We start from the raw sequence: 13,285 nt of genomic DNA on the forward strand, positions 1-13,285 counted from the left end.
AAAAAAGGAGGTGCTTTGTGAAAAAGGTGAAGCAGCACTCACAGGTTCTGAGAAGCCCTACTGGAAAGAGATCTGCTTAGTATCTTTTAAACTTGGAGTTTATTTTTCAATAGTTTCAAGTATTTTATTCGCTGTATCTTGGGCTGCAGGAGTTGGGATCCCCTTCTAGTTTTCTCTTCCTCTGATATGCATTGAGGAAGCCTTTTCTTGCCGTGTATTTGAGATGCTCTAAGAGAGAGACAGCTGTTGTCTCGGCGTCCATCTCTGCTGTCTTGTGACCAGGGGATTTTGAGGAGAGCCCAGAGGAAGGCTGGGGAATAGTTACCCTTCCATTCCCCAGTCCTGTGACTACCCCAGGAGAATCCAACCTTCCCTTCTGCCTCAAAGATTTAGCTCATTTCTCTTTTCATTTTAAGGTTTCTACCATCTACCCAATTTCTTGAACTTTTCCCCAGCCCCCCTCCCCCACCCAGGAGCAGGCACGGATGAACCAAGCCAGGATCACAGGCTTTGGTGTCAACACTGTGTTTTACTGGGTGACCCTGGGCAAGACACTTTCCTTTTCTGTAAAATAGGTTCATACTACCTGCTTCAAGGGATTGCTGTGAGAGGAAAAAGAACTAATGCAAGAAAGAGTCAAGCCAGTGCCTGGTACATAGTGATGCTTAGTAGGGGTACTTTCTACCGAAGTGTGTCGTCAGGGTATCATGATTACATCTGGGGTCTATCCAGCTCTGCACTTGCTTGCAGGGTGGTCTCTGTCTCAGAGCCTCAGGTTTCTCTTTTGTAAAACAAGGACACTAATAACTGTTCCCTAGGGTTGCTGTCATCTGTGAGTTTGGCACTCACATGGTGCCAAATCAACAATGCTCGTCCTTTTTTCATTAGATTTCATTTCTAAACACTACATAGAAATCCAATAAATGACCAATGCAGGAACATCATTCGAATGCAACCAAATGAAAGGTGTGTCTCACCAGATTACCCTGGGTTCCTCGTTCTCACAACCCTCCTTCTTAAAAGTCCCAAAGCCTTTGAGTTGTCCTATGTCCCGGAGCATCAAGAGCCTGAGGCTTCACTTGACTGTGATTCCCACCCTTATCCAAGAAAGAGAAAGCAAATGAATGGTCTGAGCACCGTTTGTACCAAGAGCTTCATCATATTCAAATCCCACAATAAGTTGATGAGGGTTTGCATCCTTCTTAGAAAAGGAAGCTGAGCCTTTGAGCAGCTAACAACGTCCTAAGATCACACAGTAGTAGTAGCTGGGATTCAACTAATTTCAAAGGCCGTAATTCCCCCCTCCTTCCTTTCTGTGTCACATCTTCTAAGGAGGCACTTTGTTCCACAAATTTAAAAATTCACACTAGGGCATTTCTTCATCCAGAGAACCAAAAAGTAAAAGAATAAAAAGCCTTCTACTCTGGGTCAAACTAAAAGCAACAAATAAAATTGGTACGATATTTCACAATTGCAAAATAATTTTACATTTAATCTTCACAACCACCATGGAGATGAACTTTGTCTTTGGTTTTGCTTTTGTTTCCTTGTTGTTGCTGCTCTATGTTTTATAGAGGCAGAGTCTCCCAATGTTGCCCAGGCTGGTCTTGAACTCCTGAGCTGACAGTCCTCCCGTCTTGGCCTCCCAAAGTGCTAGGATTGTAGGTGTGTGCCACTGCACCTGGACAGATATTATTTTTGTATTTATGTTTTATAGACAATGAAACTGAGGCTCAGAGAGATCAAGGGATTTGTCCAAGGTCACATAGCTAATAAATGCTAGAGCCAGGATTTGAATCCAGAACTACTTCAAAATTCTGCTTTTCTTCCATTACTTCAGCCTCACTTGCCTTTAGAAGCACCTCAGGCAAACATTGTTCCTGATCTGCTGCCATCTGCAAACTTTGCCATAAAAGCATTTCTCAATTCCTCTGATTCCCTAGAATCCCCTCCCCCATCAGCCTGAGAAGAGACCACAGCCATGAACTATCTACAAAAGGTCACAGCATCTGTTGTCTCCTCAGTTAAAAGTTTCTCTAGCTAGTCATCTCTAGGCCAGTGGTTCTCAAAGTGTGTGCCCCAGACCAGCAGCATCAGTATTACCTGGAAATTTGTTAGAGCAGTGGGATGCCTCAGACCTACGAATGAGAAATCCTTCAGATTGCGGCCCAGTAATCTCCACTTCAACAAGCCCTCCAGGAAGTTCTCATGTTCTGTTCTAGAGCCCATCCCCTGTTCTATTCCTGGGTTAGTTTGTTGCAAATCTCACTGGGCTCATAAATTAGCATCTCCTCAGTGAGAGTTTCAGCTTACTAGCCACATTCACGAAGAGTAGAAACACAACATACCCCACAGATGTTTTCTAAAATTGTCTTGACCTCTCCCTTGCCAATCTTTCAAAACACTATTTAAACAGAAGCTTAAATGGGTATGCCACACACCCTGAGCTCTGTGATCGACACCACAGCCCAGCTTTAGGCTTTATACTGGTATTTGCTCCATAGCCTCCTCCACACGCATCAGAACAAACTCCAGAGAGGATGGAGCTCCTTCCTTTCTGGCCCCTCTGCACCTCTCATTCTTACACCTCATTCTCTCATGCCCCCAGACTTCAGCTTTCCCCCAAGAGATGCACTGTGGTGATAAATTCTGCTGCGGTTGAGGATGATTTGATGAGCCTAGGCCTGCCATTCCTTGCTGCCACCTGGCTGCTCCCCCATCTCAGTCAGTACCAGTGAGTGATGAGCCCCTCAGATAACCCCAGGTGAGAGCCACAGGCTGACATCACTTCCTTAGATGAGCAACTGACAAACACCAGCCAGATCCCAAGCTCCTGCTATAGAAAGGATTTCTACAGGAAACAGTTGGCCCTGGGAAGCAAACAAAGCCTCTGCAGAACATGGAAGCCACATTTCAGATGTTGGTTGCAAGTCGCTTTTCTTATTGTAAAGCATCTGGCAGAACTGCCTTTCTTTTCTTTGTCTTTTATCTTTGCCTTTGCAATCTTTGGGGGCTTCACTCCATTTGCTAAAGGTGTGTGGGTGTTAGCGTCACTCTACGGAAAAAAAACATGCACATACACACACCACAGCCTTTTTTCTCTATTTCTATGCAAGCCATTGCTTTTGTGACTTTCTGAAATAAAGAAAAATGTCTAGTATGTTGCCACTTGCCTTTTGCAATTATCTTAGAAAAGAAGTTCTGCTCCTTCAAAACAAAAATGAAAAGATAGCTCACATTTTTCAAATGCACAGAAGTTTTTTCCCAGATGAGGGGGAAAAAACATGAAAAGCCTCTCTAGCTAGCTAGTAGTAGGGAAATGCAAGTTAAATAAAAAACATTTTCACTCTTCAAATAGGCAAGCCATTATTAGTTTAATATCAAGCACTGAGGTTGGGAATCATGGTCTCTCACCCATTCCTGAGGGCACAGAAATGGGTTCAGCCACACTGAAAATTGATGATAGTGATATCTGCTAAGATATAAAGTTTGCATTCCTTATATCAAAGCAACTCCATTCTGGCATCCCCTCTGGAGAAATTCGATGCATTTCTTCAAGGAGGCATTGTAACAAAGATCATGGCTGCCTTGCTTATGTGGGTGAAGATATTTTAATATCACCTACATGTTCATCAAGGAGATGGTGATTACATGAAGGATGGTACTTTCCTTCTGTGGAATACTATGCAGCCGTTTAAAAGAATTAATCTGGATCTACATGTATTAACATGGAAAGATCCCCAGGGTATGTTTCTGAATAAACAAAGCAGCTTGTATAATAGATGGTATGTTCAATACAATGGCATTTCTGATAGAAACAAAACACCCAAACATTATCCATTTGTCTAGGAACATATACATGTTTATAAGTGCAGAGAAAGGCTCTGGAAGGATTAATAGCCACATAGCGAGAGTGCTTAGCTCCTGGAAGAAGTCAGGGGGTGGTGGAAGGTGGTGAAGAAGACATTTAGTTTGTCTGTAATCAATGAATGCTTTATTATGAGAGTGTTTTCAAGAATAAATTGCTTAATTGTGTAATTAACATTAAATATTTTAGGATTCCTATAAGTATTTCTATCTGCTGAATAACATCGGAAAATCTGTCACTTGTCTTAAATGCTAAGTAGGCTTTGTGTTTGTACAAATATACAATTACTTCTCTTTACAAAGTTATTATAAAACCATTCCATTTGTTAAAAGCACTCACTGTTCATCTGATCGTTAAAAACAAAGATAGTTTCTCTGTATTCAACCATAAACACACACGCACATGTGTGCACACACACAGAGACACCATAACTCACCCTGGGGACAGCAATTTCCACCCTATGCCACACTGTGCTACCACCTCAGGATGTCTGAACCACATGCAAGCAGCCCTTTCTGATTAGCTGATAACTTAGTTTCCAGGCTTCTGTGCCATCTGATTGTCAACTCATAATTCTAGAGCGGCTAAAACCAAGAGACACCTGACTTGGTGGTGATGCCTGGGTCTGTGGGTGTAGCCTGACAGCCAGGCACCTGGTTTCCTGACCCCAAACCACATAGCTTTCTGCGTGCCCTCATGAGAACCCTTGTAACATGCTACTCCGCCCCTCCTGCCAGGCTGGGCTTGAAAGCGAGCACTGGAGAGACAGTGGGGTGCCTGGAAGGTTGCTGGTCTGCAGAAATCATTTCAAGAAACATCTTCATTACAACTTTCTAGTTTATACCCCTCGTTTAATGAGGAAGTGTTGTATGACAAAAAGACATGGAGAGTTGGAGAAAATTGCAAAAGCAGATGTCACGGGAACTCAAGTACTTTCGTTCACATAACCACTCTCTCACCCGCCGTGGGCAGACCCACTGGAGGAGCCAGATTACAATCCTGAGGGAAACAGTTTTAAACCAGAGGATAGATAATGACATCATCTTTCATCTTGGGTGTCATCTTGGATGTCCCTGATTTGGGGGTGAACTTTTCTCTCTGGACCAGACATACCTGAATTTCTTTTTGTTTCAATAAGATGAGGATCTTAGGGCTCAAAAAAGACAGAGACGAATCACTCCCTACCCAGGCCATGCCCAAGCATACTTACGCTCCTTCTTATGCTGTGTTCCATACCAGGCTAGGGAAGGCAGAACTCGGGGTCCCAGGGTAATATCCAACCACTAATTCATTAAAACGTTGACCACGTTTTCTAAAGGAAATATAAAAGAGCAAGCAAGCATGGCTTTAAGCAAGCATGACTGGAAGGCATGGCATCTTCTTTTTCCTGCTTCTAGGAAGGTCTTCATGAAATGAACAGTAAAAATGGATTGCAGCCGGGTGTGGTGGCTCACGCCTGTCATCCCAGCACTTTGGGAGGCCAAGGCAGGCAGATCACAAGGTCAAGAGATCGAGACCATCCTGGCAAACATGGTGAAACCCCATTTCTACTAAAAATACAAAAATTAGCCAGTGTGGTGGCACGTGCCTGTAGTCCCAGCTACCAGGGAGGCTGAGGCAGGAGAATTGCTTGAACCCAGGAGGCGGAGGTTGCAGTGTGCTGAGATAGCAACACTGCACTCCAGCCTGGTGGCAAAGCGAGACTCTCTCTCAAAAAAAAAAAAAAAAAAAAAAGGGATTACATTTCTGCCTAGTCTAGCATCTGAAGGGTTTCCCATAACAAACATACAGCATCAGTAAGCTTGGATGCCTGTGCACCCCTCGCGCAGCAGGACTGAGCTTCCCAATGGCCTTTAACCACGGTCTTCCATCCCCAAGCAATGCCAGTGGTGATCTTCATGAGCTCATGCTCTGGCCATCCCTTCCTGCCTATGCACACGCACTGTCTTTAACTCTTCAGTCAGTGCCACATAAGACCTGCTGGACTGAGGGATGCTCTGCCTTCTCAGCAACTCTGTGTACCTCTGCTGTGGTCATCATGCATGCATTTGTTGGCTGACTTGGTGAGAATGCTCTTCAAAGTGGGGATCTTATTAAAATACAGATTCTGAGTCAGAAGGTCTGGAGTGGGCCTGAGGGTCTGCATGGCTAACAAGCTTTCAGGCAATACCCATGATGCTGGGCCAGGACCACACTTTGATGTCAGGGGAGAGTCTTATATCCACATTTGGGAGGTGTGGGGAGAAGGCCTGCCCCATGGTAGCCTTCTGAACAGAGAAGGACCATAAGGGCTTGATGACACAATGTACCAGAGAGCCTTATAAAGTGTGATGTATGGGGAAAATATCGGCTGTTATTTTGAATTTCTATCATGTAAATGATATACTTGCTTTGGAATCAGAAAAAGCTGGGTTTACCCCCTACTTTACTAACTGAGAATTTGAGCAAGACACTCAATCTTGTTAACCCTCACTTTTCTTAGCTATAAAATGAGAGGCTATTACTTAAAACTGTATTTTCAGATGTTGACTCAATACATATTTACATATTCATTTTTCTCTCTGTTGACCTAAATGAAAAAACTTTACATGTGGGTATGCGAGTAACTTGCTGAACATTTCTGCTAAATGCTGAGAATCTAGAACCAGAACTTGGCTAAAATTCCATTCTAAAACTATTTAATCAAACAGCTTTGTTAAGGGTCACCTGGTAAACTTCTCAGGGAACCCAGAATGATTTATGGTTTGCTACCACAACTCTATGAAGCGAGTGGTTTCAATCAAGTTTCAGTTGCACAAGTTCAGTAGAAAGCTGGGGAAAATCCACTTGAAAGAAAATCGCTGCCCTTGAACCCTTCTCATCACCAGAGCTATCCAGAGACAGAATGTGGAACCCATTCCAATGGGGCTGACATTTATCTTTGGCTAATGTAAGTTTTCTTTGTTGTTGCCATTGTTGTTTTGAGACAGGGTCCTGCTCTGTCATCCAGGCTAGAGTGCAGTGGTGCAATCACGGCTCACTGCAGCCTTGACCCGGGCTCAAGTGATCCTCCCACATCAGCCTCTCGAATAGCTGGGACTGTAGGCATGCACCACCATGCCTGGCTAATTTTTTGATATTTTGTAGAGATGAGGGCTCACTATGTTGCCCAGACTGGTCTTGAATTCCTGGGCTCAAGGAATCCTCTCGCTTCCTCCTCCCAAAGTGCTGGGATTACAGGGATGAGCCACGGTGCCCAGCCTAAGATGAGTTTTCTAAAGAAGTTCTAAATAGTAATGATATAAACTTCCAGTGTTGCCATTTAATTCCAACTCACCCCAAAGATTCTTCAAGCAAGGTTGATGGATGTGTTCAGACTCGCAGGTGCAAGAAAAAAAAAAAAAAACTTGAATTGGGAATTTGGCAGGAGCCAAGGACAGTTCTGGCACAAGAATGGCCCAGAAGGGCACATCATTACAAGTTTACTCTGCCCAGCATTGCCATAGCAGTTTTTACACCACATTTAAAAATTTTAACACCACCTTGGGAGGAAGATATTATTAGTACTCTCATTTTACCAAAAGGGAAACTGAAACAAAGAGAAGGCAATTAACAAATGAATTTAAAAGATAAAAATTGTAACTATCTTTTGGGTTTTTTTGAGATTGAGTCTTGCTCTGTCACCCAGGCTAGAGTGCGGTGGAGCAATCTCAGCTCACTGCAGCCTCCGCCTCCCAGGTTCAAGTGATTCTCCTGCCTCAGCCTCCTAAGTAGCTGGGATTACAGGCATGTACCACCACACCCAGCTAATCTTTGTATTTTTAGTAGAGATGGGTTTTTGCCATGTTGGCCAGGCCATTCTCAAACTCCTGACCTCAAGTGATCTGCCCGCCTCAGCCTCCCAAACTGCTGGGATTACAGGTGGGAGCCACTTCGCCCAGCCTCAGCTATCTTATTTTTAGCTGCACAATGTAAAACCAAATTTTTTGTCTTTGTTTGTTTGTTTGTTTGTTTGCTTTTTAATGAGATGAAGTCTAGCTCTGTTAGCCCATGCTGGAGTGCAGTGGCACAATCTTGGCTCACTGCAACCTCTGCCTCCTGGGTCCCGGTTCAAGCAATTCTCCTACCTCAGCCTCCCAAGTAGCTGGGATTACAGGCACCCACCACCATGCCCAGCCAATTTTTGTATTTTTTAGTAGAGACGGGGTTTCACCATGTTGGCCAGTCTTGTCTTGAACTCTTGACCTTGTGATCCGCTGGCCTCAGCCTCCCAAAGTGCTGGGATTACAGGCGTGAGCCACCTTGACCGGCCAACCAAATTGTTAACCTACTTAACTGGCTCCATTAAATATTGTGGAATAGCCCCCATGGTGAATACAAGTCTTCTGTGGTATACACAAAGCTGAATATTACAGCACTATTGGTTATATTGAAAGACTCTAAACAACCCAAGTCTAAAACCAAATACTGTAGATCCAGACAGTGGAAGGGTATGAAGCCACTGGTATATTTTCAAAGGACTTTTGGTGACATGAAAAAGCCCTCACAATATATGACATGAAGACGGGAGGGTATTGTACACATTCATTTATTTACCCAAACTTAGTTATCCCTCATTTGCTTTTCCAGCCATAGTTCTGTGAATACAGCTGTTGAATCAGGCAGGTTTGCCCTTGTACAGCTGACAGCATGGTGGACATGAAACTTTCCTGGGAGAAGAAGCCCCAAAATGTTAACAGTTTTCTTTTCAAAAGAGTAGGGGTTTTTAATTTTTTTGTCTTCATGTTTATGTTATTTCAAAATATTCTATATTAAGCATGTATTACTTTTTTATAGATTCACTGAGTTATGATTTAGCATACAATAAACTACACGTTGAAAGTATGCAATTGGATAAATCTTGCTGAGGACACACTGGATAAATCATTACTACAATGAAGGCAGTGAACATATCCATCACCCCAAAAGTGTCCTTGAACCCACGGTTATTCCTTCCTCCCACCTCCCCCTCTCCTCACCACATTCAACCACTGTGCTGCTTTCTGTCACTATAGTTTGGTTTGCATTTCTAGAATTTTATTTCTGGAATTAAAATACGTATTTCTAGAATTGAAATACATAAAAAATACTCTTTTGTCTGGCTTCTTTCACTCAGCATCATTTTGAGATGTACTCACGTTGTTGTGTGTACCAACAGTTGTTCCCTATTACTGCGGAATAGTAATCAATTATATGGCCTATACCAGTTTGTTATCCATTCATTGGTTTGTAGACATTTTGGTTGCCTCTGATTTTTGGTTATTATAGACAATGCTGTTACAAATGCTCAAGTATTTGCATGAACATACATTTTTTTCTTTCTTGGGTAAACACCTAGGAGTGAAACGGCTGGGTCATATGATAACTCTATATTTAACTTTTTGAGGAACTGTCAAACTGTTTTCAAATGACTGTATACATTTCTACCAGGAGGGTATGAGTTCATCATTCCCTCTCTTTTAAAATTACATGAGAAATAAATGAATACCTCCTGTTGTAAAAAGAAAATCCAAAAGCTTCAGAAATATGTAGAGTAAGAAAAGTGAACATTCCCTTTTATTCCATCCCTTTCCTAGTTCCTCATATGTATTTATCACTAAAAGTTTGGTGTGTGTTCATCTTTTCTTTGCTAGAGTGTGTGCATGTGGGTGCACATGCACGTGTTTGCATGTGGAAGCATGTATGTGTGTGTGAGATTCTGTGAGCTCTGTTGTTATGACTCTGGCTTCACTCACTGAATAATGAAGCTTGAAGGTCATTCCTCATCGGTACATGTAGACATCAGTCTTTTGAATTGCTGCTGAGTATCCTACTTCAATAAGCAGGGGGAGAGGTGTTTTTCATTGTGGTTGGAATTCTATTTACCCTTCTTATGAAAGAGGCAGGTCTCTTCAACATTTTCTATTCATGTGACCATTGGAGAAGCTCCTTCACTCTGCAGGAAAGGCTGCCTGTCAGGAAGGATTGCATTTCTTTCTGTGGATCTGGATCTCCTGGGAGCTGCACAGGCATGGTTACCTTTCTGGGGAGTGAAAGAACAGTCAGAGGAAATGTAATGGATGGCCACAAGGTGTGACAGCTCTGCCGTCACATTAGGTTTATGCTTGCCTCACATTCCTCAGAGCAGAATTGCCTTTCCAGGCCCACCATTTGTTCTTGGGCTTGGTGGTGAGGAAGCTCACTTTAAGTGTAGTCATTCTGAGAAAGGCAAAAGGGCTTCAACTCTTCAACTTTCAGCTTTGGAAATGAGTAAAACTGTGAGTCTCCTTTTAACATATCAGAAAATTTACCACATTGGCTGAATGTGGTGAGAAAACCTACTCCCTTGTTTAAAACAGACAATAATAAACCCATACTTGGTCAGCTAAACAGATTTTTCCTGTCTCCTCATGTGTGTTTTTTTCTGTCTTATATTTTCTTTTAATAATTAATGATATTAGGACTACATTAAATGGTACCCTTTATCCCTCTTTTGGCAATAACCTGAGGGCTAAATCATTTACACTTATTAATACATAAAATTAGGACTATGTTATAATAAAGTTGCATATTCTGCACTGAACATTGCCATAAACATGTTTTCATGTTATTAAATATTAACCAAATATTAAATCCAAATCTTAATTATTAATGACTTTGTAATATTTGAGATATGGACATACCATAATTTATAACAGTTGCCCTGTGGTTGAAAGATTTTTACTAGTCAGTGAAGATTTTGAGTAGCAATAAGTGAAGAAAAGTTTTAAAAATTATTCATTATGACAAGTGGAAATTAGGTTCTAGTAGCAATATTAAAATTAAATCATGTATCACATCTTAAAATTTTGTTATCTTCCTATGATAATGCCTTCCTCATTATTTTGAACTAAATAAGTTACTCTTTTTTAACTCTTTACTCTCAGACTTTAATCTTTGGAAAATGTTTCACAAAACTTTTCCTCTGTAATTTTACAGTAATTTGTAATTACACATTACCTGCTAGTCTCTGAAAAGTGTGTTGGTTAAATGTCTACTTTGTTCAACCTTTCCACGGGGAGCTTGAACCTCACAATCTGTCTCACACATTATGTCCAGCTGTGTGTTCTGTTAGAGATACCATGCACGACATTGCCCACAAAACTATCTCAAAATACATTTCTTTAAAAAAGGACACTTTCCTGCTTAACAAAAAATAACTCTATCACACCTAAAATTAATAATCATTCTTTAATATCATTTAATAGCCATTTATTATTCAAATTCACCAAATGTTTCCCTAAATATCCTTCCCAGCTTCTTTGTCCAAACCAGGAACCAATCCTTGACCATACCTTGCACCTAGCTGTTATGTTCCCTCTCCATCTTTTAATCCAGCCACCAGTGTCTTCATGGGTAGCTTCTTATTGCAGCTGCTTGGCCAGTGGCCTATAGAGACCCCACCATGCTTGCCAGTGGTGTCATTTATCTTGTTCCTCTCTCCCTTGTATTTCCTGGAAGTTACATCTACATGTTGATTAGACCCAAGTTAAACATCTTTGGCTAGACTGCATCACAGGTGATGCTGTGACATCAGAATTCATGACCCCAGGAGATGTGGAATAACTGGTTGTCCTACTATTCCTGATGCCAGGAGCAATCTTTAGATGGTCTCATAATACTTTTCTCACTAGAAGCCAAAGCAGCCAGAACTGAGTTTGATTGTGCAATTCTGTTTTTCTCCTGAAGACCAGAATCACATCATCATATTGTTACTTTGGCACCATACAGATGTTCAAGTCCTATCAACCACTCCCCTAATGTCACCGAGCACATGTTAATAGTCCTTGCCTGGATCCACATTCTCATTAGGAATTGCAAGATTATGATTTTCTATCATCCCTCTACATTTAGCTGGCATTCTTCAAGCTTTATGTTGTCAACTAGAGCTATTTGCTTACCTTGAAAGATAGCTCCTACCTGCAGGACATTAGATGCACTTTTCTTTCAGTTGCATAATGTCAAAATAAGACATTGGTACCAGCTGCTTCGCATGAGTTTCTTCTGGCATTCTCCTTTTTGAGGATCATTATGGACTCATTATCGACTCATGAATATACATTCAATGGGTATGTTTTTATTGAAATATTCTTGGGTGTCATAATACTGTTCTGACCAGAAGCCAAAGCAGCCAGAACTGAGTTTGATTTAAAACAGTTTCAAAACAAGAGTAGCTCCAAAGATAACATTCTGGAAAGAGCAAAGGCGAGATAATCTAATAAATTACTGTCATTATTATTTATATGTGTGCTCCCTTCACATCTTCAAGATATGGGAGAATTCCAGAAGTGTGTCTGAGGGAAGGCAGCAAGCCATGTGAGTTCCCTGGGCTGGTTGTCAGCGATGCTTTGGCTCCCGCTGGCAGAAACTCAGATCCAATGTCAAAAGCTAGTTGATCGGCCCATACTTTAAGATGCTTCCAAGACTCCAAAGCCATTACTTATTTTTTCTTACTTGCAGCAAGTAAGCTTTCTTTCTTCCCCACAAAACAGACAGTCGAACCAGGAGGTTCCTTCAGTAAGTCATTGTTTCCCTGAGAGGGCTGGTGGAAGAAGTGCTGAAGAGAACCGTGCTGTTGTAAAAATCACTCCTGAGGAGGATGAATGAAGGAGATCCCGTCTCCTCCACACCCTGCACAGTCCTGCAGGTTGCACTTTGATTTTGTCCTGTGTCACTCTTGGTCACTTCCCTGGGAAGCAGATCTGTTTGAAGGGAAGCCACTGCATCCCTTACCAGGTACACGGCCAAGGTTTGTTCCCCTCCAGTAGAGGCTGAAGGGTTTTTCTAGGCTAGTCTGTTCCTTCCTGGCTGATACAGATGGAGGATGCAGAGGCTACAATTAATTTGTAAGTTTCTTCAGAGGAAGAGCAACATACATAGAACCAATTCACATAGCTTTAAGATTCAATTTACCTCCCAAGAGCAGAGACTGTCTGCTTTCCTCATCATTGTGATGCCAGAGCCTAAGGTGGTGCCTGACATATATATCACGTGCTCAGTACACATTTGACAAACAGATAAATGAGCTGGATTACCAAAAGTCTGTAGCTGGTCGTATATGATTTTTATTTTCTTAGGAAAAATAAGTTTCATAAGAATGACAAAGATGAAGACCACCGGGTGGGGAATAAAATACTTTGACAATAACTCGCCACCTTAGGCAAGCCACTTTTTTGGATCTTGGTTTTCCATAGGACACATTCATAATAAATGATATAAGTGTCCCTTATAGCTTTTGGCTTCTATAAATGATTTTATTTTTAGGCAAGGGGTAAGTTCTTTTTATTTATTTATTTATGTTTATTTATTTATTTATTTTGAGATGGAGTCTTGCTCTGTCGCCCAGGCTGGAGTGCAGTGGTACGATCTCGGCTCAGTGCA

The sequence above is a fragment of the Sapajus apella genome, unplaced genomic scaffold (assembly GCF_009761245.1).
Source record: "Sapajus apella isolate SASKATOON/1434 unplaced genomic scaffold, GSC_monkey_1.0 scaffold38, whole genome shotgun sequence".
In the NCBI taxonomy this organism is placed as follows: domain Eukaryota; kingdom Metazoa; phylum Chordata; class Mammalia; order Primates; family Cebidae; genus Sapajus; species Sapajus apella.